This window comes from Leuciscus leuciscus (assembly GCF_965113295.1).
Source record: "Leuciscus leuciscus genome assembly, chromosome: 6".
NCBI classification, from domain to species: domain Eukaryota; kingdom Metazoa; phylum Chordata; class Actinopteri; order Cypriniformes; family Leuciscidae; genus Leuciscus; species Leuciscus leuciscus.
Genome location: NC_138730.1, coordinates 7,865,906 through 7,891,502, shown reverse-complemented (window position 1 = coordinate 7,891,502; position 25,597 = coordinate 7,865,906).

The window sequence follows — 25,597 nt, the reverse complement described above, 5'->3', positions numbered from 1 at the left end:
TGTAAAGTCTCCTCCAGCACATCCCAAAGACTTTCAATGAATTTAAGCTCTGGACTCAGAGGTGCCAGTTCATGTGTGAAAATGATTCTTCATGCTCCCAACCATTCTTTCACAATTTGAGTCTTTTGAATCTTGACATTGACATACTGGAATATGGCCATGATGTGTCTTCAAATATGGTTGTTTAAGAAATGAAAAGCTACACACTCCATCAATGATAGTTAGAAGAACTGTTGCCAAACATTTAAGAAACATAATAATCACTGTAATGATCCAATTAAGCATTTGCCTATTTGAATCCAAACAGCGACTTTTGGCCGGGCAATGTACTATTTACACATTTGTACAAATCATTTATTAATTATTTGTTAACCATTAACCATTACTGCAGTAATGCAGTAGTAGCCAAATATAAATGCAAAACCATCATAAAAACCCTGACAAGGATTTTTTCTCCTGCAGAATACATACCTTTAGTTTTACTCTTGATACCTTCAGTACATTTGAGTATGCAAGATAATTTTGCCTAACTAAGGTTTGAACTATATGACTAGTAGTTTTTCCTTAATGCAATATTAGTAGTTATGAAAAGTAACTTTTTTCAGAAATATACTCTTTCTGAAAAAAATCTCAGTGACATGGCAGCCGTCGATTGAGTCAGCCCTGCAAACCTATTGGTAGACAACTTAGTGGATAGTGGAAATATCCACTTGATGTCCAGATGATGTCCCACCAGCAGGAGGCCTTACCAGGGTCTCTATTGTGGCAGCCCATCCCGGTCCAGCAGCTCCACCAGGGTCTCCCTGCTCAGCTCAATAAAAGTCTACATAATTTTTTTTCTTATTTTATGTAATGTAAATTTAAAATGTTTATGTTGATTTTGATATGTTTAACGTATGTTGGAAAAAGTACTTTTATGTAGCCAAAAAACAAATGATTTCCATTTACCAATTTTATAAAAAATAAAAAAAGGTATAGAAGAATTTTTTTCATGTAGAAATTATGACTGTCATTACAAAAATCAGCAATGTCCAGAACAATTAATTCTCTTTTATTTACACATTTAAAGTTGCATAAAAATAAATAATGTACAGGTTGTGCTGGAGCTGCTGGTGGTGCTAGTGCTGCTGGTGTTCCGGCTGCTGCTGGTGGTGCTGGTGCTGGTTGTGCTGGTGCTGCTGGTGGTGCTAGTGTTGCTGGTGCTCCTGTTGCTGCTGGTGGTGCTAGTGCTGGTGGTGCTGGTGCTGCTGCCCCTGGCTCTTCCTCACCATGGGTGGGTGCCACTGCTGAACTCAGCCCTGGTGTGTCCTCAGGGATTGAGGCAATGAGGACGGGGCAACCCAACGGTGCAATGCCTTTGTCCCAACACCTCATCCATGAGGACAAACCAGGGCCAAGTTGCAGCAGTGGGTTTCCCACTCACACCCTCACATCGTTAGCCTCATAGCATAATTGCCTAAGTAATTTTTTGGCCAAATTGTGATAGGCAATTATGCTATGAGGCAAACGACATGTCCCAGGACACTTGCAATCCTAAGGCAGAGCAAATGAACCATGGCTTGTTAACAACAACAATAAAGAAGTGTGAAGTCCGCACACTGATGTTAACTGCTTCTAAATGGATTTTATTTTAAAAAAGGCAACGTTTCAACCCTCAGGTCTTCATCAGGCACAATATCAATGTGAAGTGAAAACAACTTTAAATAGACACAGGTGATCACCCTAATTGGGCACACACACACAGAAACATGTAACAAGTACAGATCATGTGACAAGTACAGATCATGTGACAAGTACAGATACAAAAAAAAAATACAAAAAAAATAAAATAAATAGATTAAGTCTATTGACTAAAGGGATAGTGTCAAAAAAGTTTTTTTTTTTGACACTATCCCTTTAGTCAATAGACTTAATCTATTTATTTATTTATTTATTTATTTTTATTATTTGTTTATTTTTTATTTATTTTTTTGTATCTGTACTTGTCACATGATCTGTACTTGTCACATGATCTGTACTTGTCACATGATCTGTACTTGTCACAAGAGGTGTGTTCGACATCGGCTGCGGCTGGATGTAACCGATCGGCGAGAGTAGCCGCGTGCAGGCGGGGAGGAGCTGCAAACGGAGACGTGAAGTCGGACACTTTCTGGTTCCCGTAGTGACCGCTCACGTGGTGTTCGCGTAGGCTACTTTACCACAGCTGAAGTGAAATAAATGTAATATTGGCCAAATAATACACAGATGTTTCAGAGACATTTTCATTCAATAGGCCTACTTTATGTACTGCTTCATACAGCGTCTGTTTGAACAAGAATAAAGTTCAACATAATTGCTACTCTTAATGAAGTGGAGTCTATACGTTTTTTAATCAGTTTTAATTTGATAAACATGACACAATATAACATACGACATGAAAAGAGTGTTTACTGTTATAAAAAACTGATTTGTGAGCTTTAGAGTAACTAAAGGTGTTCGAATAAACACGAAACACACGTGATCGTTGTCATGCGGTGAATCCGGCCAATCGTGGGACAGCTGTGTCGTCATCAGCCCTCCTGCAGCCCAGTGCAGCCGCTCTTGAGAAGCTGCGCTGGCTAAGTTCTCCGGCTACTCTCGAAATGCTCTCGCGGTACTTTGATGGCATATGTCACAGTCACGTGTCGTCGGCGCTGTATCAAGTCGGACAACATTTCTAACCGGCATGCACTGCTTCAAGTCAGCCGCCGATCGGTCTGCGCAGAGCTGTATGAAGTCGAACAAGCCTATTACTGTACCTGTACTTGTTACATGTTTCTGTGTGTGTGTGCCCAATTAGGGTGATCACCTGTGTCTATTTAAAGTTGTTTTCACTTCACATTGATATTGTGCCTGATGAAGACCTGAGGGTCGAAACGTTGCCTTTTTTAATAAAATCCATTTGGAAGCAGTTAACATCAGTGTGCGGACTTCACACTTCTTTATTTTTGTTTATATCACTCAGTTGTCCTGCACCTGAGCCCAATCTGGGTGTTTGGGATGTGCACACCAGCTTTGTTGTTAACAACAACAGCACAATAAATTTATGCAAAGATGAGTGTATTAACTGTGATGTTTCGTCGCGCCGCTGTGACGCAATCGGCCTTCAAATGCAGCCTTCGGAGGATGCATCCTTCACATTGGGACACAGTTAGTATATCCTAAAAGACACGTCGTTCCTCCTTAAGAAAACCTCACGTGTTCCAAGACGGGAGGTGTCTGACTCGTGAACTTGTTGATTCTTTTCTATGAGCCTGTTAAATCAGTTCGCAAATCGCACCAAACGATTCGTTCACAAATTGGACTGATACGGTTGCAGCTGTTCTCGAGTCAACAACTCACCGATTCAGTTGATCCGGTCAGATCGAGTCTCCAGTTAGCAATTCACTAAATTCACAGTCGGACTCAAAATGAGCCGAGAACGGGAGATCCTCGGAGCTTGAGTGCGCGAACCAATGTCAATGATAATTTGTTCAAAGAAACTCCACAGAACAACGAGTATACCTGTGCTTAGCGTTTCTGCAAAAGAGCCATGGTGATTCAGTTAAGAGCGATATAAAATGGTTTGAATCCCACTACAGCATCTACAGGCCGGAAAAAAGTTCAATTTGGCCGAAGCATCAGCCTCTGATGGTGCAGAACGTGACGTCAAGTACTGTGTGGGTTACAGTAAAAATGGCCACATATGAAGTGGTTGATAAAGAAAAGCAGCAATTGCAAACAGAGTCAGAGAACCCTTGAACTCATACTAAAGGGGAGAGGGCTCGTCTGGGATTTGAACCCGGGACCTCTCGCACCCGAAGCGAGAATCATACCCCTAGACCAACGAGCCTGACCGAAGAAGGGTCGGGCTACTTGCGTACACTTGTACAGTCGCCGAACGCTGGCCTCTAACAGAATGAGCAGGCACTAGTTTTAACAGAAAGCGTTTGTCGTTAGGGAGACGTACTCCCTGGCAGGCAGCGATTCTGAGCACAGTCTGTGCAAGGAAATAAGCGCTTGTCATCTGGCTGAATCTTGGGTATGTTGTAGTACAGATGAACACAAGCAGCAGTAAGAGTTTCAAAAACATGACAGTTTTGAGTTTGGCTCAGTGCTGCCACAGGGAGGAGCCAATTGGCTGCTCCAGCTGCCTGTTCCGAAACCGCCGGGCTCGTCCGGGATTTGAACCCGGGACCTCTCGCACCCAAAGCGAGAATCATACCCCTAGACCAACGAGCCTGACCGAAGAAGGGTCGGGCTACTTGCGTACACTTGTACAGTCGCCGAACGCTGGCCTCTAACAGAATGAGCAGGCACTAGTTTTAACAGAAAGCGTTTGTCGTTAGGGAGACGTACTCCCTGGCAGGCAGCGATTCTGAGCACAGTCTGTGAAGGAAATAAACGCTTGTCATCTGGCTGAATCTGTGCTAAGTTGTAGTACAGATGAACACAAGCAGCAGTAAGGATTTCAAAAGCACGACAGTTTGGCTCAGTGCTGCAAAGGAAGGAGCCACCCGGCTGCTCGTTCTGAAACCGCTGGGCTCGTCCGGGATTTGAACCCGGGACCTCTCGCACCCAAAGCGAGAATCATACCCCTAGACCAACGAGCCTGACTGACGAAAGGTTTGGCTACTTGCGTACACTTGTAGAGTCACTGAACGCTGGCCTCTTACAGAATGGGCAGGCACTAGTTTTAATAAAAAGCGTTTGTCGTTAGGGGGCCACACTCCCCGGCAGGCAGCGATTCTGAGTACGTTCTGTGCAAGGAAATAAGCGCTTGTCATCTGGCTGAATCTTGGGTATGTTGTAGTACAGATGAACACAAGCAGCAGTAAGAGTTTCAAAAACATGACAGTTTTGAGTTTGGCTCAGTGCTGCCACAGGGAGGAGCCAATTGGCTGCTCCAGCTGCCTGTTCCGAAACCGCCGGGCTCGTCCGGGATTTGAACCCGGGACCTCTCGCACCCAAAGCGAGAATCATACCCCTAGACCAACGAGCCTCTTCGACGGTAAGTCTTTCGGGAGGGCTCCAGAAATTCAGTGAAGCCCATCTCAAAGACGGAACACGACCTGGCGTCGAGATACGAAGGTGTAGTTGTTTGAGCGTTAGAAACCACTTGAAGGCATATTACAGATCAAAGGCAAAGCTTGCCAGACAAGGCCCAGTGGCCTAATGGATAAGGCATCAGCCTCCGGAGCTGGAGATTGTGGGTTCAAGTCCCACCTGGGTCGTCTTTAATGGGCTACGTTTAAGTTGGATGTTCGACAAATTCAAGCGTTGCTTGTTCAAGGCAACAATGAACGCAAGATCTGAATTAGCATAGAACCGACAAACTTCTGATAGCTGTGGTGGGTTTCTGTGTGCATCATTCTGGCCTGCCCGTGCATGTGCCCTTTCAGGCTGAAATTACACAAAGCACTGTGCGCAAGAGGCCCAGTTTCCTAAGGGGAAAAGGCCGCTTTTTGCTTTTGCACTGGACCTACGACGAAGGCTTTGCGTACGAAAGCAGAGAGGCAGACTCCGCACACAAAACAGGTGGGAAAGAGTCATGAAGTATAAATGAACCTAGTCATCCAAAAACATCACTGATACGTTTGTTTTGTCCATATAACCAAAATGGCCGTGTTATTGGAGAAAAACACATGGAACAGAAATGGCGGGCTCTAAATGTAAACAGCCCCATAAAGCCTATGCCGTAGGCTCGACTTTGAACTACAAGGCATCGGCCTCCCACCTAGGGCATGCTTGTTGAGCTAGCTCTAAGCCGATGCTGCAAAAAGTCAATGATAATTTGTTCAAAGAAACTCCACAGAACAACGAGTGTACCTGTGCTTAGCGTTTCTGCAAAAGAGCCACGGTGATTCAGTTAAGAGCGATATAAAATGGTTTGAATCCCACTACAGCATCTACAGGCCGGAAAAAAGTTCAATTTGGCCGAAGCATCAGCCTCTGATGGTGCAGAACGTGACGTCAAGTACTGTGTGGGTTACAGTAAAAATGGCCACATATGAAGTGGTTGATAAAGAAAAGCAGCAATTGCAAACAGAGTCAGAGAACCCTTGAACTCATACTAAAGGGGAGGGGGCTCGTCCGGGATTTGAACCCGGGACCTCTCGCACCCGAAGCGAGAATCATACCCCTAGACCAACGAGCCTGACCGAAGAAGGGTCGGGCTACTTGCGTACACTTGTACAGTCGCCGAACGCTGGCCTCTAACAGAATGAGCAGGCACTAGTTTTAACAGAAAGCGTTTGTCGTTAGGGAGACGTACTCCCTGGCAGGCAGCGATTCTGAGCACAGTCTGTGAAGGAAATAAACGCTTGTCATCTGGCTGAATCTGTGCTAAGTTGTAGTACAGATGAACACAAGCAGCAGTAAGGATTTCAAAAGCACGACAGTTTGGCTCAGTGCTGCAAAGGAAGGAGCCACCCGGCTGCTCGTTCTGAAACCGCTGGGCTCGTCTGGGATTTGAACCCGGGACCTCTCGCACCCAAAGCGAGAATCATACCCCTAGACCAACGAGCCTGACTGACGAAAGGTTTGGCTACTTGCGTACACTTGTAGAGTCACTGAACGCTGGCCTCTTACAGAATGGGCAGGCACTAGTTTTAATAAAAAGCGTTTGTCGTTAGGGGGCCACACTCCCCGGCAGGCAGCGATTCTGAGTACGTTCTGTGCAAGGAAATAAGCGCTTGTCATCTGGCTGAATCTTGGGTATGTTGTAGTACAGATGAACACAAGCAGCAGTAAGAGTTTCAAAAACATGACAGTTTTGAGTTTGGCTCAGTGCTGCCACAGGGAGGAGCCAATTGGCTGCTCCAGCTGCCTGTTCCGAAACCGCCGGGCTCGTCCGGGATTTGAACCCGGGACCTCTCGCACCCAAAGCGAGAATCATACCCCTAGACCAACGAGCCTCTTCGACGGTAAGTCTTTCGGGAGGGCTCCAGAAATTCAGTGAAGCCCATCTCAAAGACGGAACACGACCTGGCGTCGAGATACGAAGGTGTAGTTGTTTGAGCGTTAGAAACCACTTGAAGGCATATTACAGATCAAAGGCAAAGCTTGCCAGACAAGGCCCAGTGGCCTAATGGATAAGGCATCAGCCTCCGGAGCTGGAGATTGTGGGTTCAAGTCCCACCTGGGTCGTCTTTAATGGGCTACGTTTAAGTTGGATGTTCGACAAATTCAAGCGTTGCTTGTTCAAGGCAACAATGAACGCAAGATCTGAATTAGCATAGAACCGACAAACTTCTGATAGCTGTGGTGGGTTTCTGTGTGCATCATTCTGGCCTGCCCGTGCATGTGCCCTTTCAGGCTGAAATTACACAAAGCACTGTGCGCAAGAGGCCCAGTTTCCTAAGGGGAAAAGGCCGCTTTTTGCTTTTGCACTGGACCTACGACGAAGGCTTTGCGTACGAAAGCAGAGAGGCAGACTCCGCACACAAAACAGGTGGGAAAGAGTCATGAAGTATAAATGAACCTAGTCATCCAAAAACATCACTGATACGTTTGTTTTGTCCATATTACCAAAATGGCCGTGTTATTGGAGAAAAACACATGGAACAGAAATGGCGGGCTCTAAATGTAAACAGCCCCATAAAGCCTATGCCGTAGGCTCGACTTTGAACTACAAGGCATCGGCCTCCCACCTAGGGCATGCTTGTTGAGCTAGCTCTAAGCCGATGCTGCAAAAAGTCAATGATAATTTGTTCAAAGAAACTCCACAGAACAACGAGTGTACCTGTGCTTAGCGTTTCTGCAAAAGAGCCACGGTGATTCAGTTAAGAGCGATATAAAATGGTTTGAATCCCACTACAGCATCTACAGGCCGGAAAAAAGTTCAATTTGGCCGAAGCATCAGCCTCTGATGGTGCAGAACGTGACGTCAAGTACTGTGTGGGTTACAGTAAAAATGGCCACATATGAAGTGGTTGATAAAGAAAAGCAGCAATTGCAAACAGAGTCAGAGAACCCTTGAACTCATACTAAAGGGGAGAGGGCTCGTCCGGGATTTGAACCCGGGACCTCTCGCACCCGAAGCGAGAATCATACCCCTAGACCAACGAGCCTGACCGAAGAAGGGTCGGGCTACTTGCGTACACTTGTACAGTCGCCGAACGCTGGCCTCTAACAGAATGAGCAGGCACTAGTTTTAACAGAAAGCGTTTGTCGTTAGGGAGACGTACTCCCTGGCAGGCAGCGATTCTGAGCACAGTCTGTGAAGGAAATAAACGCTTGTCATCTGGCTGAATCTGTGCTAAGTTGTAGTACAGATGAACACAAGCAGCAGTAAGGATTTCAAAAGCACGACAGTTTGGCTCAGTGCTGCAAAGGAAGGAGCCACCCGGCTGCTCGTTCTGAAACCGCTGGGCTCGTCCGGGATTTGAACCCGGGACCTCTCGCACCCAAAGCGAGAATCATACCCCTAGACCAACGAGCCTGACTGACGAAAGGTTTGGCTACTTGCGTACACTTTTAGAGTCACTGAACGCTGGCCTCTTACAGAATGGGCAGGCACTAGTTTTAATAAAAAGCGTTTGTCGTTAGGGGGCCACACTCCCCGGCAGGCAGCGATTCTGAGTACGTTCTGTGCAAGGAAATAAGCGCTTGTCATCTGGCTGAATCTTGGGTATGTTGTAGTACAGATGAACACAAGCAGCAGTAAGAGTTTCAAAAACATGACAGTTTTGAGTTTGGCTCAGTGCTGCCACAGGGAGGAGCCAATTGGCTTCTCCAGCTGCCTGTTCCGAAACCGCCGGGCTCGTCCGGGATTTGAACCCGGGACCTCTCGCACCCAAAGCGAGAATCATACCCCTAGACCAACGAGCCTCTTCGACGGTAAGTCTTTCGGGAGGGCTCCAGAAATTCAGTGAAGCCCATCTCAAAGACGGAACACGACCTGGCGTCGAGATACGAAGGTGTAGTTGTTTGAGCGTTAGAAACCACTTGAAGGCATATTACAGATCAAAGGCAAAGCTTGCCAGACAAGGCCCAGTGGCCTAATGGATAAGGCATCAGCCTCCGGAGCTGGAGATTGTGGGTTCAAGTCCCACCTGGGTCGTCTTTAATGGGCTACGTTTAAGTTGGATGTTCGACAAATTCAAGCGTTGCTTGTTCAAGGCAACAATGAACGCAAGATCTGAATTAGCATAGAACCGACAAACTTCTGATAGCTGTGGTGGGTTTCTGTGTGCATCATTCTGGCCTGCCCGTGCATGTGCCCTTTCAGGCTGAAATTACACAAAGCACTGTGCGCAAGAGGCCCAGTTTCCTAAGGGGAAAAGGCCGCTTTTTGCTTTTGCACTGGACCTACGACGAAGGCTTTGCGTACGAAAGCAGAGAGGCAGACTCCGCACACAAAACAGGTGGGAAAGAGTCATGAAGTATAAATGAACCTAGTCATCCAAAAACATCACTGATACGTTTGTTTTGTCCATATAACCAAAATGGCCGTGTTATTGGAGAAAAACACATGGAACAGAAATGGCGGGCTCTAAATGTAAACAGCCCCATAAAGCCTATGCCGTAGGCTCGACTTTGAACTACAAGGCATCGGCCTCCCACCTAGGGCATGCTTGTTGAGCTAGCTCTAAGCCGATGCTGCAAAAAGTCAATGATAATTTGTTCAAAGAAACTCCACAGAACAACGAGTGTACCTGTGCTTAGCGTTTCTGCAAAAGAGCCACGGTGATTCAGTTAAGAGCGATATAAAATGGTTTGAATCCCACTACAGCATCTACAGGCCGGAAAAAAGTTCAATTTGGCCGAAGCATCAGCCTCTGATGGTGCAGAACGTGACGTCAAGTACTGTGTGGGTTACAGTAAAAATGGCCACATATGAAGTGGTTGATAAAGAAAAGCAGCAATTGCAAACAGAGTCAGAGAACCCTTGAACTCATACTAAAGGGGAGGGGGCTCGTCCGGGATTTGAACCCGGACGATGTGCCCTTTCAGGCTGAAATTACACAAAGCACTGTGCGCAAGAGGCCCAGTTTCCTAAGGGGAAAAGGCCGCTTTTTGCTTTTGCACTGGACCTACGACGAAGGCTTTGCGTACGAAAGCAGAGAGGCAGACTCCGCACACAAAACAGGTGGGAAAGAGTCATGAAGTATAAATGAACCTAGTCATCCAAAAACATCACTGATACGTTTGTTTTGTCCATATAACCAAAATGGCCGTGTTATTGGAGAAAAACACATGGAACAGAAATGGCGGGCTCTAAATGTAAACAGCCCCATAAAGCCTATGCCGTAGGCTCGACTTTGAACTACAAGGCATCGGCCTCCCACCTAGGGCATGCTTGTTGAGCTAGCTCTAAGCCGATGCTGCAAAAAGTCAATGATAATTTGTTCAAAGAAACTCCACAGAACAACGAGTGTACCTGTGCTTAGCGTTTCTGCAAAAGAGCCACGGTGATTCAGTTAAGAGCGATATAAAATGGTTTGAATCCCACTACAGCATCTACAGGCCGGAAAAAAGTTCAATTTGGCCGAAGCATCAGCCTCTGATGGTGCAGAACGTGACGTCAAGTACTGTGTGGGTTACAGTAAAAATGGCCACATATGAAGTGGTTGATAAAGAAAAGCAGCAATTGCAAACAGAGTCAGAGAACCCTTGAACTCATACTAAAGGGGAGAGGGCTCGTCCGGGATTTGAACCCGGGACCTCTCGCACCCGAAGCGAGAATCATACCCCTAGACCAACGAGCCTGACCGAAGAAGGGTCGGGCTACTTGCGTACCCTTGTACAGTCGCCGAACGCTGGCCTCTAACAGAATGAGCAGGCACTAGTTTTAACAGAAAGCGTTTGTCGTTAGGGAGACGTACTCCCTGGCAGGCAGCGATTCTGAGCACAGTCTGTGAAGGAAATAAACGCTTGTCATCTGGCTGAATCTGTGCTAAGTTGTAGTACAGATGAACACAAGCAGCAGTAAGGATTTCAAAAGCACGACAGTTTGGCTCAGTGCTGCAAAGGAAGGAGCCACCCGCCTGCTCGTTCTGAAACCGCTGGGCTCGTCCGGGATTTGAACCCGGGACCTCTCGCACCCAAAGCGAGAATCATACCCCTAGACCAACGAGCCTGACTGACGAAAGGTTTGGCTACTTGCGTACACTTGTAGAGTCACTGAACGCTGGCCTCTTACAGAATGGGCAGGCACTAGTTTTAATAAAAAGCGTTTGTCGTTAGGGGGCCACACTCCCCGGCAGGCAGCGATTCTGAGTACGTTCTGTGCAAGGAAATAAGCGCTTGTCATCTGGCTGAATCTTGGGTATGTTGTAGTACAGATGAACACAAGCAGCAGTAAGAGTTTCAAAAACATGACAGTTTTGAGTTTGGCTCAGTGCTGCCACAGGGAGGAGCCAATTGGCTGCTCCAGCTGCCTGTTCCGAAACCGCCGGGCTCGTCCGGGATTTGAACCCGGGACTTCTCGCACCCAAAGCGAGAATCATACCCCTAGACCAACGAGCCTCTTCGACGGTAAGTCTTTCGGGAGGGCTCCAGAAATTCAGTGAAGCCCATCTCAAAGACGGAACACGACCTGGCGTCGAGATACGAAGGTGTAGTTGTTTGAGCGTTAGAAACCACTTGAAGGCATATTACAGATCAAAGGCAAAGCTTGCCAGACAAGGCCCAGTGGCCTAATGGATAAGGCATCAGCCTCCGGAGCTGGAGATTGTGGGTTCAAGTCCCACCTGGGTCGTCTTTAATGGGCTACGTTTAAGTTGGATGTTCGACAAATTCAAGCGTTGCTTGTTCAAGGCAACAATGAACGCAAGATCTGAATTAGCATAGAACCGACAAACTTCTGATAGCTGTGGTGGGTTTCTGTGTGCATCATTCTGGCCTGCCCGTGCATGTGCCCTTTCAGGCTGAAATTACACAAAGCACTGTGCGCAAGAGGCCCAGTTTCCTAAGGGGAAAAGGCCGCTTTTTGCTTTTGCACTGGACCTACGACGAAGGCTTTGCGTACGAAAGCAGAGAGGCAGACTCCGCACACAAAACAGGTGGGAAAGAGTCATGAAGTATAAAAGTAAAAAAAACCTAGTCATCCAAAAACATCACTGATACGTTTGTTTTGTCCATATAACCAAAATGGCCGTGTTATTGGAGAAAAACACATGGAACAGAAATGGCGGGCTCTAAATGTAAACAGCCCCATAAAGCCTATGCCGTAGGCTCGACTTTGAACTACAAGGCATCGGCCTCCCACCTAGGGCATGCTTGTTGAGCTAGCTCTAAGCCGATGCTGCAAAAAGTCAATGATAATTTGTTCAAAGAAACTCCACAGAACAACGAGTGTACCTGTGCTTAGCGTTTCTGCAAAAGAGCCACGGTGATTCAGTTAAGAGCGATATAAAATGGTTTGAATCCCACTACAGCATCTACAGGCCGGAAAAAAGTTCAATTTGGCCGAAGCATCAGCCTCTGATGGTGCAGAACGTGACGTCAAGTACTGTGTGGGTTACAGTAAAAATGGCCACATATGAAGTGGTTGATAAAGAAAAGCAGCAATTGCAAACAGAGTCAGAGAACCCTTGAACTCATACTAAAGGGGAGGGGGCTCGTCCGGGATTTGAACCCGGACGATGTGCCCTTTCAGGCTGAAATTACACAAAGCACTGTGCGCAAGAGGCCCAGTTTCCTAAGGGGAAAAGGCCGCTTTTTGCTTTTGCACTGGACCTACGACGAAGGCTTTGCGTACGAAAGCAGAGAGGCAGACTCCGCACACAAAACAGGTGGGAAAGAGTCATGAAGTATAAATGAACCTAGTCATCCAAAAACATCACTGATACGTTTGTTTTGTCCATATAACCAAAATGGCCGTGTTATTGGAGAAAAACACATGGAACAGAAATGGCGGGCTCTAAATGTAAACAGCCCCATAAAGCCTATGCCGTAGGCTCGACTTTGAACTACAAGGCATCGGCCTCCCACCTAGGGCATGCTTGTTGAGCTAGCTCTAAGCCGATGCTGCAAAAAGTCAATGATAATTTGTTCAAAGAAACTCCACAGAACAACGAGTGTACCTGTGCTTAGCGTTTCTGCAAAAGAGCCACGGTGATTCAGTTAAGAGCGATATAAAATGGTTTGAATCCCACTACAGCATCTACAGGCCGGAAAAAAGTTCAATTTGGCCGAAGCATCAGCCTCTGATGGTGCAGAACGTGACGTCAAGTACTGTGTGGGTTACAGTAAAAATGGCCACATATGAAGTGGTTGATAAAGAAAAGCAGCAATTGCAAACAGAGTCAGAGAACCCTTGAACTCATACTAAAGGGGAGAGGGCTCGTCCGGGATTTGAACCCGGGACCTCTCGCACCCGAAGCGAGAATCATACCCCTAGACCAACGAGCCTGACCGAAGAAGGGTCGGGCTACTTGCGTACCCTTGTACAGTCGCCGAACGCTGGCCTCTAACAGAATGAGCAGGCACTAGTTTTAACAGAAAGCGTTTGTCGTTAGGGAGACGTACTCCCTGGCAGGCAGCGATTCTGAGCACAGTCTGTGAAGGAAATAAACGCTTGTCATCTGGCTGAATCTGTGCTAAGTTGTAGTACAGATGAACACAAGCAGCAGTAAGGATTTCAAAAGCACGACAGTTTGGCTCAGTGCTGCAAAGGAAGGAGCCACCCGCCTGCTCGTTCTGAAACCGCTGGGCTCGTCCGGGATTTGAACCCGGGACCTCTCGCACCCAAAGCGAGAATCATACCCCTAGACCAACGAGCCTGACTGACGAAAGGTTTGGCTACTTGCGTACACTTGTAGAGTCACTGAACGCTGGCCTCTTACAGAATGGGCAGGCACTAGTTTTAATAAAAAGCGTTTGTCGTTAGGGGGCCACACTCCCCGGCAGGCAGCGATTCTGAGTACGTTCTGTGCAAGGAAATAAGCGCTTGTCATCTGGCTGAATCTTGGGTATGTTGTAGTACAGATGAACACAAGCAGCAGTAAGAGTTTCAAAAACATGACAGTTTTGAGTTTGGCTCAGTGCTGCCACAGGGAGGAGCCAATTGGCTGCTCCAGCTGCCTGTTCCGAAACCGCCGGGCTCGTCCGGGATTTGAACCCGGGACCTCTCGCACCCAAAGCGAGAATCATACCCCTAGACCAACGAGCCTCTTCGACGGTAAGTCTTTCGGGAGGGCTCCAGAAATTCAGTGAAGCCCATCTCAAAGACGGAACACGACCTGGCGTCGAGATACGAAGGTGTAGTTGTTTGAGCGTTAGAAACCACTTGAAGGCATATTACAGATCAAAGGCAAAGCTTGCCAGACAAGGCCCAGTGGCCTAATGGATAAGGCATCAGCCTCCGGAGCTGGAGATTGTGGGTTCAAGTCCCACCTGGGTCGTCTTTAATGGGCTACGTTTAAGTTGGATGTTTGACAAATTCAAGCGTTGCTTGTTCAAGGCAACAATGAACGCAAGATCTGAATTAGCATAGAACCGACAAACTTCTGATAGCTGTGGTGGGTTTCTGTGTGCATCATTCTGGCCTGCCCGTGCATGTGCCCTTTCAGGCTGAAATTACACAAAGCACTGTGCGCAAGAGGCCCAGTTTCCTAAGGGGAAAAGGCCGCTTTTTGCTTTTGCACTGGACCTACGACGAAGGCTTTGCGTACGAAAGCAGAGAGGCAGACTCCGCACACAAAACAGGTGGGAAAGAGTCATGAAGTATAAAAGTAAAAAAAACCTAGTCATCCAAAAACATCACTGATACGTTTGTTTTGTCCATATAACCAAAATGGCCGTGTTATTGGAGAAAAACACATGGAACAGAAATGGCGGGCTCTAAATGTAAACAGCCCCATAAAGCCTATGCCGTAGGCTCGACTTTGAACTACAAGGCATCGGCCTCCCACCTAGGGCATGCTTGTTGAGCTAGCTCTAAGCCGATGCTGCAAAAAGTCAATGATAATTTGTTCAAAGAAACTCCACAGAACAACGAGTGTACCTGTGCTTAGCGTTTCTGCAAAAGAGCCACGGTGATTCAGTTAAGAGCGATATAAAATGGTTTGAATCCCACTACAGCATCTACAGGCCGGAAAAAAGTTCAATTTGGCCGAAGCATCAGCCTCTGATGGTGCAGAACGTGACGTCAAGTACTGTGTGGGTTACAGTAAAAATGGCCACATATGAAGTGGTTGATAAAGAAAAGCAGCAATTGCAAACAGAGTCAGAGAACCCTTGAACTCATACTAAAGGGGAGAGGGCTCGTCCGGGATTTGAACCCGGGACCTCTCGCACCCGAAGCGAGAATCATACCCCTAGACCAACGAGCCTGACCGAAGAAGGGTCGGGCTACTTGCGTACCCTTGTACAGTCGCCGAACGCTGGCCTCTAACAGAATGAGCAGGCACTAGTTTTAACAGAAAGCGTTTGTCGTTAGGGAGACGTACTCCCTGGCAGGCAGCGATTCTGAGCACAGTCTGTGAAGGAAATAAACGCTTGTCATCTGGCTGAATCTGTGCTAAGTTGTAGTACAGATGAACACAAGCAGCAGTAAGGATTTCAAAAGCACGACAGTTTGGCTCAGTGCTGCAAAGGAAGGAGCCACCCGCCTGCTCGTTCTGAAACCGCTGGGCTCGTCCGGGATTTGAACCCGGGACCTCTCGCACCCAAAGCGAGAATCATACCCCTAGACCAACGAGCCTGACTGACGAAAGGTTTGGCTACTTGCGTACACTTGTAGAGTCACTGAACGCTGGCCTCTTACAGAATGGGCAGGCACTAGTTTTAATAAAAAGCGTTTGTCGTTAGGGGGCCACACTCCCCGGCAGGCAGCGATTCTGAGTACGTTCTGTGCAAGGAAATAAGCGCTTGTCATCTGGCTGAATCTTGGGTATGTTGTAGTACAGATGAACACAAGCAGCAGTAAGAGTTTCAAAAACATGACAGTTTTGAGTTTGGCTCAGTGCTGCCACAGGGAGGAGCCAATTGGCTGCTCCAGCTGCCTGTTCCGAAACCGCCGGGCTCGTCCGGGATTTGAACCCGGGACTTCTCGCACCCAAAGCGAGAATCATACCCCTAGACCAACGAGCCTCTTCGACGGTAAGTCTTTCGGGAGGGCTCCAGAAATTCAGTGAAGCCCATCTCAAAGACGGAACACGACCTGGCGTCGAGATACGAAGGTGTAGTTGTTTGAGCGTTAGAAACCACTTGAAGGCATATTACAGATCAAAGGCAAAGCTTGCCAGACAAGGCCCAGTGGCCTAATGGATAAGGCATCAGCCTCCGGAGCTGGAGATTGTGGGTTCAAGTCCCACCTGGGTCGTCTTTAATGGGCTACGTTTAAGTTGGATGTTCGACAAATTCAAGCGTTGCTTGTTCAAGGCAACAATGAACGCAAGATCTGAATTAGCATAGAACCGACAAACTTCTGATAGCTGTGGTGGGTTTCTGTGTGCATCATTCTGGCCTGCCCGTGCATGTGCCCTTTCAGGCTGAAATTACACAAAGCACTGTGCGCAAGAGGCCCAGTTTCCTAAGGGGAAAAGGCCGCTTTTTGCTTTTGCACTGGACCTACGACGAAGGCTTTGCGTACGAAAGCAGAGAGGCAGACTCCGCACACAAAACAGGTGGGAAAGAGTCATGAAGTATAAATGAACCTAGTCATCCAAAAACATCACTGATACGTTTGTTTTGTCCATATAACCAAAATGGCCGTGTTATTGGAGAAAAACACATGGAACAGAAATGGCGGGCTCTAAATGTAAACAGCCCCATAAAGCCTATGCCGTAGGCTCGACTTTGAACTACAAGGCATCGGCCTCCCACCTAGGGCATGCTTGTTGAGCTAGCTCTAAGCCGATGCTGCAAAAAGTCAATGATAATTTGTTCAAAGAAACTCCACAGAACAACGAGTGTACCTGTGCTTAGCGTTTCTGCAAAAGAGCCACGGTGATTCAGTTAAGAGCGATATAAAATGGTTTGAATCCCACTACAGCATCTACAGGCCGGAAAAAAGTTCAATTTGGCCGAAGCATCAGCCTCTGATGGTGCAGAACGTGACGTCAAGTACTGTGTGGGTTACAGTAAAAATGGCCACATATGAAGTGGTTGATAAAGAAAAGCAGCAATTGCAAACAGAGTCAGAGAACCCTTGAACTCATACTAAAGGGGAGAGGGCTCGTCCGGGATTTGAACCCGGGACCTCTCGCACCCGAAGCGAGAATCATACCCCTAGACCAACGAGCCTGACCGAAGAAGGGTCGGGCTACTTGCGTACACTTGTACAGTCGCCGAACGCTGGCCTCTAACAGAATGAGCAGGCACTAGTTTTAACAGAAAGCGTTTGTCGTTAGGGAGACGTACTCCCTGGCAGGCAGCGATTCTGAGCACAGTCTGTGAAGGAAATAAACGCTTGTCATCTGGCTGAATCTGTGCTAAGTTGTAGTACAGATGAACACAAGCAGCAGTAAGGATTTCAAAAGCACGACAGTTTGGCTCAGTGCTGCAAAGGAAGGAGCCACCCGGCTGCTCGTTCTGAAACCGCTGGGCTCGTCCGGGATTTGAACCCGGGACCTCTCGCACCCAAAGCGAGAATCATACCCCTAGACCAACGAGCCTGACTGACGAAAGGTTTGGCTACTTGCGTACACTTGTAGAGTCACTGAACGCTGGCCTCTTACAGAATGGGCAGGCACTAGTTTTAATAAAAAGCGTTTGTCGTTAGGGGGCCACACTCCCCGGCAGGCAGCGATTCTGAGTACGTTCTGTGCAAGGAAATAAGCGCTTGTCATCTGGCTGAATCTTGGGTATGTTGTAGTACAGATGAACACAAGCAGCAGTAAGAGTTTCAAAAACATGACAGTTTTGAGTTTGGCTCAGTGCTGCCACAGGGAGGAGCCAATTGGCTGCTCCAGCTGCCTGTTCCGAAACCGCCGGGCTCGTCCGGGATTTGAACCCGGGACCTCTCGCACCCAAAGCGAGAATCATACCCCTAGACCAACGAGCCTCTTCGACGGTAAGTCTTTCGGGAGGGCTCCAGAAATTCAGTGAAGCCCATCTCAAAGACGGAACACGACCTGGCGTCGAGATACGAAGGTGTAGTTGTTTGAGCGTTAGAAACCACTTGAAGGCATATTACAGATCAAAGGCAAAGCTTGCCAGACAAGGCCCAGTGGCCTAATGGATAAGGCATCAGCCTCCGGAGCTGGAGATTGTGGGTTCAAGTCCCACCTGGGTCGTCTTTAATGGGCTACGTTTAAGTTGGATGTTCGACAAATTCAAGCGTTGCTTGTTCAAGGCAACAATGAACGCAAGATCTGAATTAGCATAGAACCGACAAACTTCTGATAGCTGTGGTGGGTTTCTGTGTGCATCATTCTGGCCTGCCCGTGCATGTGCCCTTTCAGGCTGAAATTACACAAAGCACTGTGCGCAAGAGGCCCAGTTTCCTAAGGGGAAAAGGCTGCTTTTTGCTTTTGCACTGGACCTACGACGAAGGCTTTGCGTACGAAAGCAGAGAGGCAGACTCCGCACACAAAACAGGTGGGAAAGAGTCATGAAGTATAAATGAACCTAGTCATCCAAAAACATCACTGATACGTTTGTTTTGTCCATATAACCAAAATGGCCGTGTTATTGGAGAAAAACACATGGAACAGAAATGGCGGGCTCTAAATGTAAACAGCCCCATAAAGCCTATGCCGTAGGCTCGACTTTGAACTACAAGGCATCGGCCTCCCACCTAGGGCATGCTTGTTGAGCTAGCTCTAAGCCGATGCTGCAAAAAGTCAATGATAATTTGTTCAAAGAAACTCCACAGAACAACGAGTGTACCTGTGCTTAGCGTTTCTGCAAAAGAGCCACGGTGATTCAGTTAAGAGCGATATAAAATGGTTTGAATCCCACTACAGCATCTACAGGCCGGAAAAAAGTTCAATTTGGCCGAAGCATCAGCCTCTGATGGTGCAGAACGTGACGTCAAGTACTGTGTGGGTTACAGTAAAAATGGCCACATATGAAGTGGTTGATAAAGAAAAGCAGCAATTGCAAACAGAGTCAGAGAACCCTTGAACTCATACTAAAGGGGAGAGGGCTCGTCCGGGATTTGAACCCGGGACCTCTCGCACCCGAAGCGAGAATCATACCCCTAGACCAACGAGCCTGACCGAAGAAGGGTCGGGCTACTTGCGTACCCTTGTACAGTCGCCGAACGCTGGCCTCTAACAGAATGAGCAGGCACTAGTTTTAACAGAAAGCGTTTGTCGTTAGGGAGACGTACTCCCTGGCAGGCAGCGATTCTGAGCACAGTCTGTGAAGGAAATAAACGCTTGTCATCTGGCTGAATCTGTGCTAAGTTGTAGTACAGATGAACACAAGCAGCAGTAAGGATTTCAAAAGCACGACAGTTTGGCTCAGTGCTGCAAAGGAAGGAGCCACCCGCCTGCTCGTTCTGAAACCGCTGGGCTCGTCCGGGATTTGAACCCGGGACCTCTCGCACCCAAAGCGAGAATCATACCCCTAGACCAACGAGCCTGACTGACGAAAGGTTTGGCTACTTGCGTACACTTGTAGAGTCACTGAACGCTGGCCTCTTACAGAATGGGCAGGCACTAGTTTTAATAAAAAGCGTTTGTCGTTAGGGGGCCACACTCCCCGGCAGGCAGCGATTCTGAGTACGTTCTGTGCAAGGAAATAAGCGCTTGTCATCTGGCTGAATCTTGGGTATGTTGTAGTACAGATGAACACAAGCAGCAGTAAGAGTTTCAAAAACATGACAGTTTTGAGTTTGGCTCAGTGCTGCCACAGGGAGGAGCCAATTGGCTGCTCCAGCTGCCTGTTCCGAAACCGCCGGGCTCGTCCGGGATTTGAACCCGGGACCTCTCGCACCCAAAGCGAGAATCATACCCCTAGACCAACGAGCCTCTTCGACGGTAAGTCTTTCGGGAGGGCTCCAGAAATTCAGTGAAGCCCATCTCAAAGACGGAACACGACCTGGCGTCGAGATACGAAGGTGTAGTTGTTTGAGCGTTAGAAACCACTTGAAGGCATATTACAGATCAAAGGCAAAGCTTGCCAGACAAGGCCCAGTGGCCTAATGGATAAGGCATCAGCCTCCGGAGCTGGAGATTGTGGGTTCAAGTCCCACCTGGGTCGTCTTTAATGGGCTACGTTTAAGTTGGATGTTTGACAAATTCAAGCGTTGCTTGTTCAAGGCAACAATGAACGCAAGATCTGAATTAGCATAGAACCGACAAACTTCTGATAGCTGTGGTGGGTTTCTGTGTGCATCATTCTGGCCTGCCCGTGCATGTGCCCTTTCAGGCTGAAATTACACAAAGCACTGTGCGCAAGAGGCCCAGTTTCCTAAGGGGAAAAGGCCGCTTTTTGCTTTTGCACTGGACCTACGACGAAGGCTTTGCGTACGAAAGCAGAGAGGCAGACTCCGCACACAAAACAGGTGGGAAAGAGTCATGAAGTATAAAAGTAAAAAAAACCTAGTCATCCAAAAACATCACTGATACGTTTGTTTTGTCCATATAACCAAAATGGCCGTGTTATTGGAGAAAAACACATGGAACAGAAATGGCGGGCTCTAAATGTAAACAGCCCCATAAAGCCTATGCCGTAGGCTCGACTTTGAACTACAAGGCATCGGCCTCCCACCTAGGGCATGCTTGTTGAGCTAGCTCTAAGCCGATGCTGCAAAAAGTCAATGATAATTTGTTCAAAGAAACTCCACAGAACAACGAGTGTACCTGTGCTTAGCGTTTCTGCAAAAGAGCCACGGTGATTCAGTTAAGAGCGATATAAAATGGTTTGAATCCCACTACAGCATCTACAGGCCGGAAAAAAGTTCAATTTGGCCGAAGCATCAGCCTCTGATGGTGCAGAACGTGACGTCAAGTACTGTGTGGGTTACAGTAAAAATGGCCACATATGAAGTGGTTGATAAAGAAAAGCAGCAATTGCAAACAGAGTCAGAGAACCCTTGAACTCATACTAAAGGGGAGAGGGCTCGTCCGGGATTTGAACCCGGGACCTCTCGCACCCGAAGCGAGAATCATACCCCTAGACCAACGAGCCTGACCGAAGAAGGGTCGGGCTACTTGCGTACCCTTGTACAGTCGCCGAACGCTGGCCTCTAACAGAATGAGCAGGCACTAGTTTTAACAGAAAGCGTTTGTCGTTAGGGAGACGTACTCCCTGGCAGGCAGCGATTCTGAGCACAGTCTGTGAAGGAAATAAACGCTTGTCATCTGGCTGAATCTGTGCTAAGTTGTAGTACAGATGAACACAAGCAGCAGTAAGGATTTCAAAAGCACGACAGTTTGGCTCAGTGCTGCAAAGGAAGGAGCCACCCGCCTGCTCGTTCTGAAACCGCTGGGCTCGTCCGGGATTTGAACCCGGGACCTCTCGCACCCAAAGCGAGAATCATACCCCTAGACCAACGAGCCTGACTGACGAAAGGTTTGGCTACTTGCGTACACTTGTAGAGTCACTGAACGCTGGCCTCTTACAGAATGGGCAGGCACTAGTTTTAATAAAAAGCGTTTGTCGTTAGGGGGCCACACTCCCCGGCAGGCAGCGATTCTGAGTACGTTCTGTGCAAGGAAATAAGCGCTTGTCATCTGGCTGAATCTTGGGTATGTTGTAGTACAGATGAACACAAGCAGCAGTAAGAGTTTCAAAAACATGACAGTTTTGAGTTTGGCTCAGTGCTGCCACAGGGAGGAGCCAATTGGCTGCTCCAGCTGCCTGTTCCGAAACCGCCGGGCTCGTCCGGGATTTGAACCCGGGACTTCTCGCACCCAAAGCGAGAATCATACCCCTAGACCAACGAGCCTCTTCGACGGTAAGTCTTTCGGGAGGGCTCCAGAAATTCAGTGAAGCCCATCTCAAAGACGGAACACGACCTGGCGTCGAGATACGAAGGTGTAGTTGTTTGAGCGTTAGAAACCACTTGAAGGCATATTACAGATCAAAGGCAAAGCTTGCCAGACAAGGCCCAGTGGCCTAATGGATAAGGCATCAGCCTCCGGAGCTGGAGATTGTGGGTTCAAGTCCCACCTGGGTCGTCTTTAATGGGCTACGTTTAAGTTGGATGTTCGACAAATTCAAGCGTTGCTTGTTCAAGGCAACAATGAACGCAAGATCTGAATTAGCATAGAACCGACAAACTTCTGATAGCTGTGGTGGGTTTCTGTGTGCATCATTCTGGCCTGCCCGTGCATGTGCCCTTTCAGGCTGAAATTACACAAAGCACTGTGCGCAAGAGGCCCAGTTTCCTAAGGGGAAAAGGCCGCTTTTTGCTTTTGCACTGGACCTACGACGAAGGCTTTGCGTACGAAAGCAGAGAGGCAGACTCCGCACACAAAACAGGTGGGAAAGAGTCATGAAGTATAAATGAACCTAGTCATCCAAAAACATCACTGATACGTTTGTTTTGTCCATATAACCAAAATGGCCGTGTTATTGGAGAAAAACACATGGAACAGAAATGGCGGGCTCTAAATGTAAACAGCCCCATAAAGCCTATGCCGTAGGCTCGACTTTGAACTACAAGGCATCGGCCTCCCACCTAGGGCATGCTTGTTGAGCTAGCTCTAAGCCGATGCTGCAAAAAGTCAATGATAATTTGTTCAAAGAAACTCCACAGAACAACGAGTGTACCTGTGCTTAGCGTTTCTGCAAAAGAGCCACGGTGATTCAGTTAAGAGCGATATAAAATGGTTTGAATCCCACTACAGCATCTACAGGCCGGAAAAAAGTTCAATTTGGCCGAAGCATCAGCCTCTGATGGTGCAGAACGTGACGTCAAGTACTGTGTGGGTTACAGTAAAAATGGCCACATATGAAGTGGTTGATAAAGAAAAGCAGCAATTGCAAACAGAGTCAGAGAACCCTTGAACTCATACTAAAGGGGAGAGGGCTCGTCCGGGATTTGAACCCGGGACCTCTCGCACCCGAAGCGAGAATCATACCCCTAGACCAACGAGCCTGACCGAAGAAGGGTCGGGCTACTTGCGTACACTTGTACAGTCGCCGAACGCTGGCCTCTAACAGAATGAGCAGGCACTAGTTTTAACAGAAAGCGTTTGTCGTTAGGGAGACGTACTCCCTGGCAGGCAGCGATTCTGAGCACAGTCTGTGAAGGAAATAAACGCTTGTCATCTGGCTGAATCTGTGCTAAGTTGTAGTACAGATGAACACAAGCAGCAGTAAGGATTTCAAAAGCACGACAGTTTGGCTCAGTGCTGCAAAGGAAGGAGCCACCCGGCTGCTCGTTCTGAAACCGCTGGGCTCGTCCGGGATTTGAACCCGGGACCTCTCGCACCCAAAGCGAGAATCATACCCCTAGACCAACGAGCCTGACTGACGAAAGGTTTGGCTACTTGCGTACACTTGTAGAGTCACTGAACGCTGGCCTCTTACAGAATGGGCAGGCACTAGTTTTAATAAAAAGCGTTTGTCGTTAGGGGGCCACACTCCCCGGCAGGCAGCGATTCTGAGTACGTTCTGTGCAAGGAAATAAGCGCTTGTCATCTGGCTGAATCTTGGGTATGTTGTAGTACAGATGAACACAAGCAGCAGTAAGAGTTTCAAAAACATGACAGTTTTGAGTTTGGCTCAGTGCTGCCACAGGGAGGAGCCAATTGGCTGCTCCAGCTGCCTGTTCCGAAACCGCCGGGCTCGTCCGGGATTTGAACCCGGGACCTCTCGCACCCAAAGCGAGAATCATACCCCTAGACCAACGAGCCTCTTCGACGGTAAGTCTTTCGGGAGGGCTCCAGAAATTCAGTGAAGCCCATCTCAAAGACGGAACACGACCTGGCGTCGAGATACGAAGGTGTAGTTGTTTGAGCGTTAGAAACCACTTGAAGGCATATTACAGATCAAAGGCAAAGCTTGCCAGACAAGGCCCAGTGGCCTAATGGATAAGGCATCAGCCTCCGGAGCTGGAGATTGTGGGTTCAAGTCCCACCTGGGTCGTCTTTAATGGGCTACGTTTAAGTTGGATGTTCGACAAATTCAAGCGTTGCTTGTTCAAGGCAACAATGAACGCAAGATCTGAATTAGCATAGAACCGACAAACTTCTGATAGCTGTGGTGGGTTTCTGTGTGCATCATTCTGGCCTGCCCGTGCATGTGCCCTTTCAGGCTGAAATTACACAAAGCACTGTGCGCAAGAGGCCCAGTTTCCTAAGGGGAAAAGGCCGCTTTTTGCTTTTGCACTGGACCTACGACGAAGGCTTTGCGTACGAAAGCAGAGAGGCAGACTCCGCACACAAAACAGGTGGGAAAGAGTCATGAAGTATAAATGAACCTAGTCATCCAAAAACATCACTGATACGTTTGTTTTGTCCATATAACCAAAATGGCCGTGTTATTGGAGAAAAAACACATGGAACAGAAATGGCGGGCTCTAAATGTAAACAGCCCCATAAAGCCTATGCCGTAGGCTCGACTTTGAACTACAAGGCATCGGCCTCCCACCTAGGGCATGCTTGTTGAGCTAGCTCTAAGCCGATGCTGCAAAAAGTCAATGATAATTTGTTCAAAGAAACTCCACAGAACAACGAGTGTACCTGTGCTTAGCGTTTCTGCAAAAGAGCCACGGTGATTCAGTTAAGAGCGATATAAAATGGTTTGAATCCCACTACAGCATCTACAGGCCGGAAAAAAGTTCAATTTGGCCGAAGCATCAGCCTCTGATGGTGCAGAACGTGACGTCAAGTACTGTGTGGGTTACAGTAAAAATGGCCACATATGAAGTGGTTGATAAAGAAAAGCAGCAATTGCAAACAGAGTCAGAGAACCCTTGAACTCATACTAAAGGGGAGAGGGCTCGTCCGGGATTTGAACCCGGGACCTCTCGCACCCGAAGCGAGAATCATACCCCTAGACCAACGAGCCTGACCGAAGAAGGGTCGGGCTACTTGCGTACCCTTGTACAGTCGCCGAACGCTGGCCTCTAACAGAATGAGCAGGCACTAGTTTTAACAGAAAGCGTTTGTCGTTAGGGAGACGTACTCCCTGGCAGGCAGCGATTCTGAGCACAGTCTGTGAAGGAAATAAACGCTTGTCATCTGGCTGAATCTGTGCTAAGTTGTAGTACAGATGAACACAAGCAGCAGTAAGGATTTCAAAAGCACGACAGTTTGGCTCAGTGCTGCAAAGGAAGGAGCCACCCGCCTGCTCGTTCTGAAACCGCTGGGCTCGTCCGGGATTTGAACCCGGGACCTCTCGCACCCAAAGCGAGAATCATACCCCTAGACCAACGAGCCTGACTGACGAAAGGTTTGGCTACTTGCGTACACTTGTAGAGTCACTGAACGCTGGCCTCTTACAGAATGGGCAGGCACTAGTTTTAATAAAAAGCGTTTGTCGTTAGGGGGCCACACTCCCCGGCAGGCAGCGATTCTGAGTACGTTCTGTGCAAGGAAATAAGCGCTTGTCATCTGGCTGAATCTTGGGTATGTTGTAGTACAGATGAACACAAGCAGCAGTAAGAGTTTCAAAAACATGACAGTTTTGAGTTTGGCTCAGTGCTGCCACAGGGAGGAGCCAATTGGCTGCTCCAGCTGCCTGTTCCGAAACCGCCGGGCTCGTCCGGGATTTGAACCCGGGACCTCTCGCACCCAAAGCGAGA